Genomic DNA, 14,069 nt, shown 5'->3' with positions numbered 1-14,069 from the left:
TTCCACAGATATGGTACACCCCACAGGGAGAGCCCAGTGTTCCATAGACATGGTACACCCTACAGGGAGAGCCCAGTGTTCCTTGTCACAAATGCTTCTGGGCCACTGGAAGGACAACCCAAGCCTTTCTCTCCTCTTCTCACTGTTATGATTGCTTGTCACTTTAAGAGACAAGCCACGCCCACTCTCTGCAGCTCCTCCCTCCTCTCGCTATCTTGGCTTCTCTGGCAGTCCCTTTTCCCTCTCCCCCCTTCTCCTTTCTCTCTCGCTCTGTCCTCTTCTCCTTCTTCCCCCCTTCTTCCCCCTTCTCCCCTCTTTCTTTCCCATTTTATAATTTAACTAAAAAATATCCAATTCTATTTTGTACGATGTGTCTATCCATGTCCCTGTCTCCTGCCCACCCTCCAAGTATCTCCCTGCCTGGGACCAGCCACAGCTCGGGGATTGGTAGCGATCTCTGCCTGGGATTGGACTGGCTGCTCCCAGGGCCCACTGCCTGCTGCCCACCATTTGGGGACCTACAGTATTTCTGCTGCCTACTGCCACCAGGGATCTTGCAGCATTTTTAAAAAATCATAACACTCACCCCACAACAATGTGGAGGAGGAAGGGACACCTTGAGCCAGGAATAAGAGTCAGGACAGACAGTACTTCACTTTTTTCAACAGAAGCTACATCCTGAGGTCTTTATGTTGGCCCACAGCCCCCACCCTCACGAGGACAGCCAGCCTCCTCTTCAGAGGCCACCTCCTCCGTGGTTCTCTCTTAAGTGTGGGCTCTCATATGGCCATGCTTCCTCTCATCTTCCCTTTGAGCTTCCTAGCATGGTGTTGAGGTGTCTCACTCCAATGTCCTGCTCATCTCATTTGCCTGGCAAACGTCTTCAAAATTCAACCCAAACCTGGAACTTTCCTGATGCCACCTCCTTCTCAGTCTAGATTGTGTTAAGTATTTTCTGGCCAACAAACCTCTCCACCAATGCGAATAATCCCAATCAGACCAAATTAAAAGATACTCAGGTTTTTAATGGGTGTCAACACTCCTGGGAGACCCCAGAAAACCATGGGGTGGAGAACTGAAATGACCACCAGAGAGGGAAAAGGGGAGACCACATGTTCATTCTCTGGGGGGCAGTTTAAATAGCCTGTGGGAGTGGTCTTGACCTTCCCTGGGGAGGGGGTCACCATTTGGTGGGCTTTCAGGGAGGTGGAGTTTGGACTGAGGCAGCTCCCACAGAAGGGAGCTTGGAATGGAGTTTTTCACCCAGCATTTCAAAAATGGATGCCAGAGGGCTGGTGTGAAGCCCTTAACTAAATAGACTGGTTCTCCTCCTCCCCAAACCCCAGTGCTTGTCACTCTGTATTGTACTTACAAGTTCCCTCCCCTTTCACCCACTTACTGGGAGGTGGGAAAGGGGGAGTTTTGCTATTGGAAACAAAAGCCTCTTCTGGTGTCTGCTGTACTGGCTGTCCCTAGCTTGGGGTCTAATGTGTGGTCATAAAATGAATGTTCAGGCCTTCATTTCTTCATCCCACATGCTAGAGGGGGACTAAAAGCACTAAAGCAAAAACATCAGATACCATCTCTGTCCCCAAGGGGGTCTGCATTAAAACTGGCTGAGGTGTAAGCAGAGCAGGCAGCAACCAATCAGATAAATAATGTGCTATTATTACTAAGGTCATTAAGGAATAAATAGTATTTTGATTAACATTAACAGAGGGGTGTAAACAGGAGAAGCACAGGAAAAGAGATGGATGGATGGGTGGATGGATGGATGGGATAATAAACACAATGAACTTGGGTCCAGAGTACAGCCTAATTTACACTAGAAGTCTGTAATTTGGGAGAATTTCTGTCTCTCATAACCCAGCTAGCAGCAGAGATTTAAGCTTGGTTTTACAGGCAGACGACAATGTAGGCTAATTTACCCAGAAGTCTCCTTTCTAGTTGCTTGTGTTAGTGGAGCAGTGAGAAGGGAAGGGTTAGGAGTCTGGAAACACAGTCAGGCTAAAATGCAGTTACTCCTGAGAGTTCACTGTGCTAAAGCCTAGAGGCAGGCCCTGGAGACAGCAGTAAAGATGCATGGAGTTCCTAGGCCAGCCCCTGGGAGGCAGAGGCATAAATACCTAATAGTGACTCAACAGAAGAACAGCCACAGGAATCTGTGTACAGAACCACAGAAGCTTAGAGGGAGGACAGAGAGCAGAGACGGACGGACGAGGAGAACTGAGACTATTTTGAACTATACCTGTTTGGGAGATTAAAAGAAGGGGCGTGAACAAGAATGGTTCCAACGAATGAGAAAGCAGAAACGAAGGAAGCAGGAAGAGGAACGCAGGCAGAGGCCAGGTGTGTTGGGAGCTGCAGTGCAGAGGTGGCGAAAGGAGGAAAAGGAAGCAGGTGGGTCCGGCCAATCTGGCAACACAGGAATGTCGAGGCCACAGTCATTCCCTATTGAAGACAGCTTGCCAAAGATAAGGAAATTCACATGCAAATTTAGTGTCAGTATCTCTAGGAAATATCAAGCAATTTACCCCCACCTTCAGGGCAGCAATTACAGAACAGGCGCTGCCCCCCTGAGGCTATCCCCCCACTACCTTAAGGTATACAAACTTCTGGGTGAGGAGTTAGTGGGTGGGGAATGTCTGGGGAAAACTTGCAATTTGGAGGAAGTCAGAAGATGAACTAGATACCTGACTCTATGGAGCACAGATAATAATCTTGAGTTTGGGCCCTAGCAGTTCCTGGAGCTCAACACGACTTGGGAAGTAAACGGGAGAGGTGGGCTGCAGTGCGAAGACCCTCTTGTACCTCCTTCCTGGGGGGGGGGGTCTGTTTATGAACCTGCCCCTAGAGCAGGTACAGGAACGTGCCAAACCAAGCCTTCAAGAGCAGTCACGTCTCCTGGAACTTCTGACAACCCTGCCTGCACCAGTAAGAATGGCCCCTGTGTTCTCCTACCCTTGGTTTTCCTCTGAGGGGTTCAGACAAAAAGACCTCCTTGCAAGAGGTCTCAAAAGGCCAAATCTAGTGCCTTGTGGGAAGAGATGGGAAGTAGAGACATACAGCAGGTACAAGATAGTTTTCCAGTAGGTAAGCCTGAGAATAAACGCACAGCATGCGTCTGTATGCCGGAGCCTGGGTACACATAGAAGCACCGAGCCTTCATGTGTAAACATTGGTTAGATTATACTACACAAGCAAAACCATCTTTCTTCTCAGTTGATGTTGCATTTTGCCCTGGGCTTTCTCAGTGGGGATCCTGATTCTGCAACTCTTCTTGTAAGGGAGGTCTGGCGAAAGTCTGGCGAAAGTCACTAGCAGATTTTCTTCTGGAGGATTCAGAAGAATTGACTGCTTTTTTGTCAGTCTGGATCCTAACAGAGGGAGGCTTAGGAGGGAGCACTTAGTGGGGGGGAGGCGGCGGCTAGGGAGGCGCCCATGCAGCAGCTCACACCTCGGAACGTAGTTGATCATTAGCTCACCCACAGGCAGATCACAGAGAACAGGTGCACACAGGGTTGTAAGCCCTGCCCAGCCATTCACAGTGGGTTCCTATCTTTACTTCCTCATGGAATTCCCTGTATCACGAATCTGGGCCCTCCCTCCTCCCACCCCCTCCCACTATGACCCCACCCCTGTCTTGCAGCATCTTTTATTCTCCAGGTGCGGCTTCCAGTCTCGGAGATCCCCAGCTGTGCTGAGCTTTCCCTGGATCAGAGCTCTGCTCTCTGACCCCTTGAGCTCAACTCTCTTCACATTCTGTGGCTGGGTCCCCATTCACATCACCGCATCATGGAATGGGCAGCATGGGACAGGAAGGAGAGCCAGCCATTAGAGCTTTTCTTTCAAAAATAGAAAGCAGAAGACTAAGAAAGAGGAGACAAGGCATAAAAGGACCCAAGGGAAAAAAAAAAAGAGGAGATAATGGGAAAATGCCCTGTCAGTGAAAAGGTGAAGAGAACCAGATAGGACAGAGCAGACAGCTTGCTAGACGTGAGCTAGGGCTACCCTCTGTGCCCTGGGCTAAAGACTGAAGATGAGGAGGTTGGGGAGCCAAAAGGGAAAGATGGATTGGAAAAGGCAGGTATAAAAGAGTTTAAGCAATCCAGGACTTGTTTTGGGACAGTGGTCTTCAACATCAGTGAATATAAAAATTGCTTGGGATGCTTGTTAAAACTCAGATGACCATAGTGGGGATGTCACTGGGTAGCCACAGTGCTTGCCTAGCTTACACAAAGTCTTGGGCTCAAACTTCAACAGGTCATACAGTAGACATGGTGCATAGAATTTTGAAGGTCGAGGCAAATGGATTAGAAGTTTTAGAGCATCCTCTTACAGAGCAAACTGAAGGCCAGTCTGGGCTATAGTGAGTGCATTGAAAACGTCCTTAGAAGGAGCGATGTGGCGTGTGAATTACCCCGAACCTGAAACTTAAAAGGCTCTACTTCAAGATTTATCTACTTTCTTCAGCCATAGATGCAAAAACTGGGCTCAGAGGCATCCATTTCCGCTTACCCGGTGCCTGCCTGAGTCTGATGGCAGACAGGTGCTTGCTGACAACCACTTTCTTGGCTGTGACGTCAGAGGTAAGGTGAGGAACTAGACCCTTTTGTTGGAAACACTCCAGAAATTTCTAAAACTTGGTACCCATCTTGGTCTACTTTGACAGATTATTCTATTCTGAAGTTAAAACCTAACCAAATGCTTACCCTTGGCCTGATTCTCAAGGTCACTCAGAATCCTGTCTCCAGTGGTCTCCTGCTCAGCTCACTGCTGCACTGACCCTTCGTGTGGCTCCCTAACTCTGCCTCTTGGCTTTTGTTCACACCCATCATCCGCATCCAGAGTTTTCTTCTGCCTTTAAATCCCATTCCATTCAAAAGTTACACAGAGCGCATCCCGCCTTTTCCACAGAGCGCATCCCTCTCCTCCAGGTAGGAACCAGGGCAGACACTGCGTCCTATCAGGTTCTCACGTAACCTGCCGCCTAATTTCTACCCAGTTCCCTGTTAGTTTTCACACCTGTTAACCTTTTTTCCCCCTATGAATAATGTAAAAGTTTGAAGACGATGTCTGGGTGTTCCTGCTTCATCCAAAGGACCCCTTTAAAGAGACATTAAACTGGACACAAGGCCAAATGAACAGTGCACTGGGTTCTTACAGGCATTCACCCAGGGGTGGCATAACAAAATACCACAGGCAGATTGGGTAAATAACAGAAATTTATTTCTTACTGTACTGGAGGTTCGAAGTTCAAGCTAAAACTGCCAGCAAGTTTGGTTTCTTTGGAGGCCTCTCTGTGCGACTTGCAGAGAGGCACCTTCTCCATCCACTTTCCTTTCCTTCTAGAGATCAATCGGAACAGATGAGGGGCTGCCTTCCTCATTTTAACGTCATCAGCTCTGGAGAGGCCTGATCTGCAGATACGTGTCATATCATAAAGAAGTGGGAGTTGGGGATTGAATTTATTAAATTAAAGGGTGGAGTAAGATCCCATCCCCCCAAAGCATTCCAGTCCCCTAGGTTGGGTACCAATCTATGTAAAAGCTTTGTTCGACAAGATACAATGGTAATTGCCTAGGGAAGTCACTTTCTTTCTAAAGAACTTGAAAAGGAGAAGACGAAGAAAAGCAGCCTGTGGTTCAGGGGAAAGACAGAAGTGTTGACAGTGGTGCTCTTCATCCCTCCTCTCATTTGCCCTTGTGTGTCATATCCCCGTTGAGTATGGTTCAGAGGAGACTCATTCCATCAGAGCGCTACATTGCCAGCATAAGTTGACCTTTGGGCGCTAGTGGCACTTGGCCTCGTCTCTAAGCACTTCGTCCTTGCTTCTTTCTGCTTTACTCAAAATCAAAGTGTTCCACATTGACTTTCATAAACAGCTTCTGTAGCAAACTATGGTGGTTCACCCTTGTATTCCCAGTGCCTGTGAGATAAAGGTAGATCAAAAGTACAAGGTCACCCTCAGCTTGGCTCCATTGGGAGTTTGAGGCTAGCCTATTAGGGCTAGAGAGGTGGTTTAGTGGTTAAGAGCACTTGTTTTTGCTGTTCTTATGGAGTACCTGGGTTTCTCACAACCACTTATAATCCCAGTTCCAGGGGATCCAATGCTCCTTTCTGACTTTGATGGGATTATTGGTGGTAGGAGAGTGGGATCTTGCAAAGGATCACTATTCAGAGTGGGGGTCCATAGGGACTGTTGGCTGAAAGGACCTCAGCTAGGGCAGTCCATGGAACTCCTTCATATTGTCTCTCTATATAGCTGTGTAGGCTGCAAAGAGACGAGCCTACATGTTAAGAACCAGAATCTCAGGGGAACTAGTAGGATATGTTACCTTAGCTTTCAATAGAGCTTCGTTTCTGCTGTAATTCCACATGTACTTGGTTCCAAGGAGAGGGGTATGAACTGTATCCCTCAAAGACAGAGTCAAGATCACATTGAAATTAAAAAAAGAAAAAAAAAAGGTATTGTCGTGGCTATAACAGGACAGGAAAGTACAGTTGTTTAGTCAAGGGTTTATCTCTCCTGCTAAATTCATTCCTCTGAGACTACCAAATCTTACTCTGTCACGGCATCAGGCCTTTCTTTAAATCAAACACCTCAGATACAGAAATTTGAGTTCCCTTCCTCCAAACAGTGGGCTGAAGTTACTGAACACACACATCCAATTGTCCAATAGTCTGACATAGCTATGCTGGACACTCCTGTTCATAAAGGAAGGAAGCAAGAGGTGCCTAGCAGTCACGGGTCCAGACATCTTCCCAGAACATAGAGGGGCGTAGACTGCCCGGTGTCCATTAAGGCTCTTGGTCTGCTGCTTGTCCTGGAGCTCTTGGCACTGCCCCAAGGGGCCTGGCTCCGCCACTGAGTAGTTCCCTCAGCCAGCTCATTACACGGAGCAAGGGGTCCAAAAGTCCCGTTTCATTCGTGCTGGGTCGGAGCCTTCCAGGGTAAGTTGACACAATCCTTTTTAAAACCTTGTGAGTCTGGGGGGGTTATCAATTTATAATTTATTTGGTCTAACTTTAAAAGGTCAGACCCCACATCTTGTGACCAGCTTTTGTTTCTTCACTTTGGGATCCCTGTGATATTGGGGTGATAACATCCCGAAGGCTCTTGCTTCTTTTTTCTTTTAACTGCAGTTATTTGAGGGGGTACACTTGTGCTGGGACGCTTGTGTGTTGGTCAAGGCCGAACAAAGGTCATCTGGCTTGGTGGTAAGGGCCTTCACCTGCTGGTCCACCCTACCAGCACCCCAGCCCTTTTCTATCTTTTTCTTTTTTCCTTAAAAGTCTTCCTTGGGCTGGAGAGATGGCTCAGTGGTTAAGAGCATTGTCTGCTCTTCCAAAGATCCTGAGTTCAATTCCCAGCAACCACATGGTGGCTCACAACCATCTGCAATGAGGTCTGGTGCCCTCTTCTGGCCTGTAGGCAAACACACAGACAGAATACTGTATTCATAATAAATTTAAATTTTTTTAAAAAAAATCTAAAAAAAAAAAGGAGTCTTCCTAAATAACCTTCAAGGTGACATTGAACTCATGACACTCCTGCGTTAGCCTCAAACATACTGGGATTGTAGGCATGGGTCACTACCACCTACTCCCCTATTATCCTTACAAGCCCTATTGCCCAACAGAAGGGGAGTCAGATGTTAGCTGTCTTTCTGAGGCATCTCAAACAATAGGGAGACAGGGAAGCTACATGGAAGGTCTACATACGCAGAATTCCTGCCCAAAATTATTAATCAGAATCAGACCTTGAAGAAACGCCTAGAAGAATACTAATTGAAGAAGCAGTTTGGCGTGGGCTCTTCAGAACTTCAAGACTAGAGAAAGTTTTGCAAGTGGAGCTCAGGAAATACCTTCCTATTGCTGTGATAAAGCGCTGACCTAAAGCGAAAGGGTTATTTCAGCCAGCAGTGACAGTCCAGGGTTGAGGGAAGTCAGGGCAGAAACTCAGGCAAGAGCCCACAAGCAGAAACTAGAGGAGAGCTGTTTCCTGGCCTGCTTTCCATGACTAACTGAGGACTCAAAGGAGGTGTCACCCACAGTGGACTGACCCTCCCACATCAACCACAGATCAAGAAAATACCCCACAGACATGCCCGCTGGAGGCAATTCCTCAATTGCGCTCCCTCTTCCCAGGTAATTCTAGTTTTTGCCAAGTTGACAAACAAAAGAAGGTAGAAATTTATCTAGATAGATGGATGGATGAAAAGAGAGAGGGGGGGGAGGGGGAGGAGGGAGGGACGGGGAGAGGGAGGGAGGGGGAGAGGAAGGGTGGGGGAGAGGGAGAAGGGGAGAGAGAGAGAATTACTGGAGTCAGGGCCTTGGGAGATGGCTCATTGGGTAAAGCCCTTTCCTTGCAAGCATGAGGACTTGAGTTCTTATGGCCAGAGATAGTTCCAGGACAGGCCCCAAAGCTACAGAAAAACCTTGTCTCGAAAAAAAAAAAAAAAAAAGAAGAAAGAAAGAAAGAAAGAAAGAAAGAAAGAAAGAAAGAGAGAGAGAGAAAAGAAAAAAAGGTGTGTGTTCACCACCCCCTGGCTGCCAGTCAGGAATTTTTAACAAGACTCTACTTCAAATAATAGTAATAGTAATAATATTAATACAAAGAGATTGTCCTATCATCCTGCTCCCTCCCCCACTCATCCCACGCATGACAATCTCTATGGCAACACAGAGCAGAAAGGAAAGCTGAGTCATTACTACCTTCAGAGAGGGACTTGAGCACACAGTGATGTGCGCAATGCAGCTGGGGTCAACGTCCCTCTACTGTTGATGCAAGAAACACAACTCTTACCTCAAAGGGGATTTAAAAATCAGTTATTCTGGAGCCAACTATGAGAGACTATGGCCTGGGAACACAGATTCAGATTGCCCAAAGTTCCATGTTCTGATGCAGTAGCAGTTTCATGAGGTTTTTATAGGAACAGACCAAAGGAGGTCATAAATCAATACACTTCCCAATACACTGGCGGGAACATCAGGTAACCAGGCTACAATAAACCAGAGAAACCTCTGCTCTAGGCCCCAAATGCTAATGACATTTTTAGCTCTGGGGTTGAGAGCTGGAGATCCGTCAGTATGTTCTAAAAGGTCTGTCTAATAGGCACAGCGCATTAGGTCCCAGGGGAAGGGGGCATGAGGTGGCTGTTGAGAGATAAAGACAGCCCAAGACAAAATGCAACATTCCAACCACTTCACATCATTAAAATCCTCAAGAGTCCATCAGCCTTGGTAGTCGTACCTTCTTCCCAGGATCTTCTATTCATATTATCCAGTCAGAGTAAAGAAAAAGAATATGTGTACTATTATCGATATTACTAAGTAGGGAGACAGCTCAGTAGCTAAAATGCTTGCCTCTCAGGCAGGAGGACCTGGGGTAACCCCCAGCACTCAGGTCAAAGAGTTGAGTGTGGCACCACATGCTTGTAATCCCAGTGCTGGAGAAACAGAGATAGGTGGACCCAGGCCTGGGCTTGTTCAACAGCCAGACTCACCTACTTGGCAAGTTTGAGCCTAGGTAGAGACCCTGTATTTTAAAAAATCAAATTATACTAAATTTGACATTTGTTTAAAAGTGGACAGATAACACCCTAGGTTGTTATCTGACCTCCACACATACCAGCATATATTCAGTCACACACCATGAACATGCACGTACAAACACACACAGTTAAGTTCATCATTTTATATTAACTTCAAAATTTAGAAATTTCATCTTCTGTGGTTGGGGACACAAAAATAACAGTCCCTCCTCCCAAATGACTTCCAGTAGCATGGAGATAATCCTTCCTAAAACCACAGAACCTTTAGACAGGGGGGGAACAATCCAGGAAGCGAGAAGATAAATCATGAAGGACCACCCTCCAGGGAGGATGAGAAGAGAGGTCCAGACTCAGGCCAGAGAAGGAAGAGGGCAGACGACCTGTGGCCCAGTCCACAGCAAGACTGTCCACATCAACGTTCCGAGGTGAGAATAGAATGACTTTGTGTCATGGTGAGTTTATAATCTCAGAAACCTTCCAAACGAATGACCTAGATTAAGGGAAAACAGTAAAATTTGAGAATTGTCAGATTAAGGATCCATAGGGAAACTACTTCTTTCCAGTACTAGCGGTTTGCGTCGTCTTTCTCTGGGTATGCTTTCTGTTACGTTTGGCGATTAACGCCTCTAATGTTCACTTTTCAGACAAAAGCAGAATGTTTCATGCTAAGTGAAAAAAGCCAGGCATAAGGAGATAAATCCTATAAGATCGTATTGCCATGAGAATCCTTCAGTCTAACTCACAGAAGCAGAAGAGAATGGAGGTTACAAAAAGTGAATTGTTGGGGGAACAAACATGTTGGTCAAAAAACATAAAGTTCAATGAGATTGGAGGAATAAGTTTAAGACATTTACTGTACATCATGGTGACTCTAATTGATGATAACATATCTGACGTTAAAATTGCTAACTGTGTAGGTTTTAACTGTTCTCAACACACACATAAAACACGGGTGTGTAAGTGAAGTATAAAGTAAAATAGCTTGATTTATAAGTTAAATAGCTTGATATAAAATGCTTATATATCAAAATATTGTCTTATATCTCATAAATATGTGTGATTGCGTGTCAGCTAACATTTAGAATATTTTAATTAAAAAATAAATATTGAAAATATGCTAGTAACATTCAATATTTTTTAAAACATAAATAATTATATATTAATATAAGGCAACAAGATCTTTATGCTATTTTCAAAATATAAACATAGAGACAAACCTAGAGAATAGATTTAAGAAATAGAAGCACCTGGGTCGAACACCTTTCCATCAATGTTGTCTAGTTCTAACTATGATTTAGTTGAGGAGACCTGGGCTACATCCAAGTGAGCTCCACGCCTGAGGGGACATCTCAGAAGTACCGGATTTAACATCTCGGGAGTACTGGATTTCCCTCAAGTGTTTAGAAGTTTTGACTCTGTTACATCAGTGCCATGTCAACCACTGTCCCTAGAATTAAGGTACGGGCAGGCTCTAGCACTGTCAATCCCAGAGAAGCCCCTCCTCCTGGGGCAAGCTTTAGGGGAAGTACATAGAATCTAGACACAGACAGGCAGTGTCACTCCCAAACTGTCCCACCCACAAGAGATTATTTGGGGTAACTAAATTTTCTTCTTCTTTCGTATCCCCTTTGACGCCTTCTCCCTTCCAGACGGCTACCACGTGAGGATTTTCCTGTCCCTCAGAAGTACATAGGGCATTCTGACCAGGGAACTCTGTCTCTGGTAGTAAGTGCTCGGAAATCCTCTACTGAGCAGGTCACATTAAAAGGCTGTTAGTTTATTTGTTCACAAATCTACATAGCCAGCGTGGGTGGCAAGCCTGGTACACTCTTGGGCATCTTACAGAGCCTAGTGTTCTCGGTCGGGTCACAGCTCTGTGACTTACCTGGGTGGGTCACGGCCTTCTAAACTCTCCCTGCCTTGGTTTCCTCATCTTTGAGATGAGGGGAGGTGGTGATAACAGCTCTTTGGTGTGGTCTTTAAATATGATTATGTGTGGAGGAGACAGAAGCACCTGAAGCGTCTGGCTGGAGAGGAGTCCCTAGGCGTCTGGCCAGTCTAAGAGGAGCCCTAGAGGACTGTCCTCGATCGTCCCAGCTGCACAGGAGAAGCTTGGTCCTGCTGCCTGACCAGCAGCCCCAGCAGTTACTTGTCAAATATCAGGCAGGTTAAGTCTATCACTCCTGCCTTACAAGAAGGTAGGTACTTAAAATTATCCATATCTTTTGGAGTTAGGTGGTCATTTTCTATTCAAATTAAAAGTGAAGCCGGGCGGTGGTGGCGAATGTCTTTAATCCCAGCACTCGGGAGGCAGAGGCAGGCAGATCTCTGTGAGTTCAAGACCAGCCTGGTCGACAAGAGCTAGTTCCAGGACAGGCTCCAAAACCACAGAGAAACCCTGTCTCGAAAAAAAAAAAAAAAAATTAAAAGTGAATTCTTCCTATAGTCTTACCTGCTGGCTCAAATAAAATGAAGACAACACAGATTTGCACTTCTTTTAAAACTCTCTGTTAAATATTTACTGAAAACCTACAGGCCCATAACATTATGAAGCACACTGATGAAGGGCCTCCTACAAAATTTTGGTTATTAGAAATTCATGCAAGACTTTGTTTTAGATTTAGGGCTTTCTACAATATTAAATATGTATCAGCTTAGATAAATAAAATCAATAACCATAATTTTTATGAGAAACTGGTTAGAGAATACATGCTTATTATTTTCCTCTGGCTGTTCTTATTAATTACAATGTTTTTGTTGAGCCTCAAAAGGTGGTGCTTATAATATGCTGTCACACCCAGGGGAGGCACAGTAAACTCCTTCTTGAAGAAGTAGACTGGCCTTGGCAAGATGGTGACCCTGAAGGAAACCTATCAACCCAATATAAACAGGAGGCGACAGCTTGCTGCACAGACCGGTTTCAAGGAGATAGACTGTTCCCGATACCAAGTTCACAGTTCCCAAATCCGCTGCTAACTTGCAACTTCAAGTTGCTGTAAAATAGGGAGCTAACCACACTCACTCTGCTGGGATGGTAAGCATGATCAAGCCAGGTGTGGTCAACATCTGGCAGATACTCAGTTTGCCGTGGGCTCCTTTTCCTTGCTTGGACTTCACCGCCTGCCATGTGTACTCAGCTCTGCAGAGAACACAAAGACCAGTTCCTGCCAACTGTCAGATATTGTCAAACATTGGGCAAAACCTTTATTTACTTTGTTACTTAAGCAACTTGGTGCCGTAGATTTCTTAATCCTTTCTTCAAAGAAGGGAACTGAGATTTAGGTGGTTTTTGTGTAGTTTCACAAACCTAGAAAGTCCTTTCTCTAGAGAAAATAAGGAAAAGGTGCTGTTTTCAACCAAGCTCTTGTAACAGACTAACCCGGGAAACTCGTAAACGTGATAAGTTCATTTCCCTGTTTGGGAGTCAGCAAGTCTGAAAGCAAGGCTCTGGCCTTTTTGATGTCTGGTGACAGCCTGGCTCATAGGTGGTCATCCTACTGTGTCTCTGCACAGTAGAGAGGATGAGGAACTGTGTGGGGTCTCTTTAATAAGGGGTTAATCTACTGACAAGACCTCCACTCTCAAGCACTGGGTACCTCCCGGAGGCACAGTTCTAAGGACCATCAGGTTGAAAGTTAAGTTTCAACCTATGATTGAAGCGGAGAGGCACAAGTATTCTCTCTATTGTCTATTTATATTTAAATGTCTCCATAACTATGTATTTACCTAACACATATAAGCCAAATAAATTCTATTGAAATATTTATGAGCTCCAGTGTTGGTCAGAGTATGACTCCCATAAAATTAAAACTATAAAAACATGGAATTTGTATGCTTTTTAACCCAAGAGCTATATCTGATACCCTACATCTATTGGGAGAAATATGACAGGATGAAAGTCCCATGATAGGGAGCTGGAGAGACAACTCAGTAGTTGAGAGAGTTGAGCTCTTGCAGATGACCTAGGGTCAGTTCCCAGCACCCATTGGGAGGCTCACAACCACCTAAAACTCCAGCTCCAGGAGATCAAATGCCCCCATTCTAGCCTCTGTGGGCACCTATAGGCACATGGTATACACCCATACACTCCAGGTATACAAACATAAAATAAAATAAATCTAAACAAAATGTTTACTATATCATGAGATTCATTACAATGAATTATAGCAGCTTTTGATTATAACACAAAAGCCTTTCAGCATGGAACTAAACAGACCATGTAATGCAGATAATAAGATGTAGTCGAACCTTTAAAAGAAAGATGTAGCTGTACAGGAAAGCATTATCCAAGATATATATCTCCTGTGCAATTGTAATCTTACATTGAACAGAAAATATCTCTATAGGTAGGCAGTTTCTAAGAGGAAAGGGGGTTTATCTGTCAGATGAAAAGGAGAATTGCTTAGGACAATGTGAAAAGACGAGAAAAGTTACCAGGGTAGAATGACGGTTGACTAGGCAACCACGGTGGAAATACCCACAGTTGTGGCTTCAGACCCCTACCTGTGGAAT

This window comes from Microtus ochrogaster, assembly GCF_000317375.1.
Source record: "Microtus ochrogaster isolate Prairie Vole_2 chromosome 6 unlocalized genomic scaffold, MicOch1.0 chr6_random_2, whole genome shotgun sequence".
NCBI classification, from domain to species: Eukaryota; Metazoa; Chordata; class Mammalia; order Rodentia; family Cricetidae; genus Microtus; species Microtus ochrogaster.
This window is presented reverse-complemented; position numbering follows the sequence as displayed.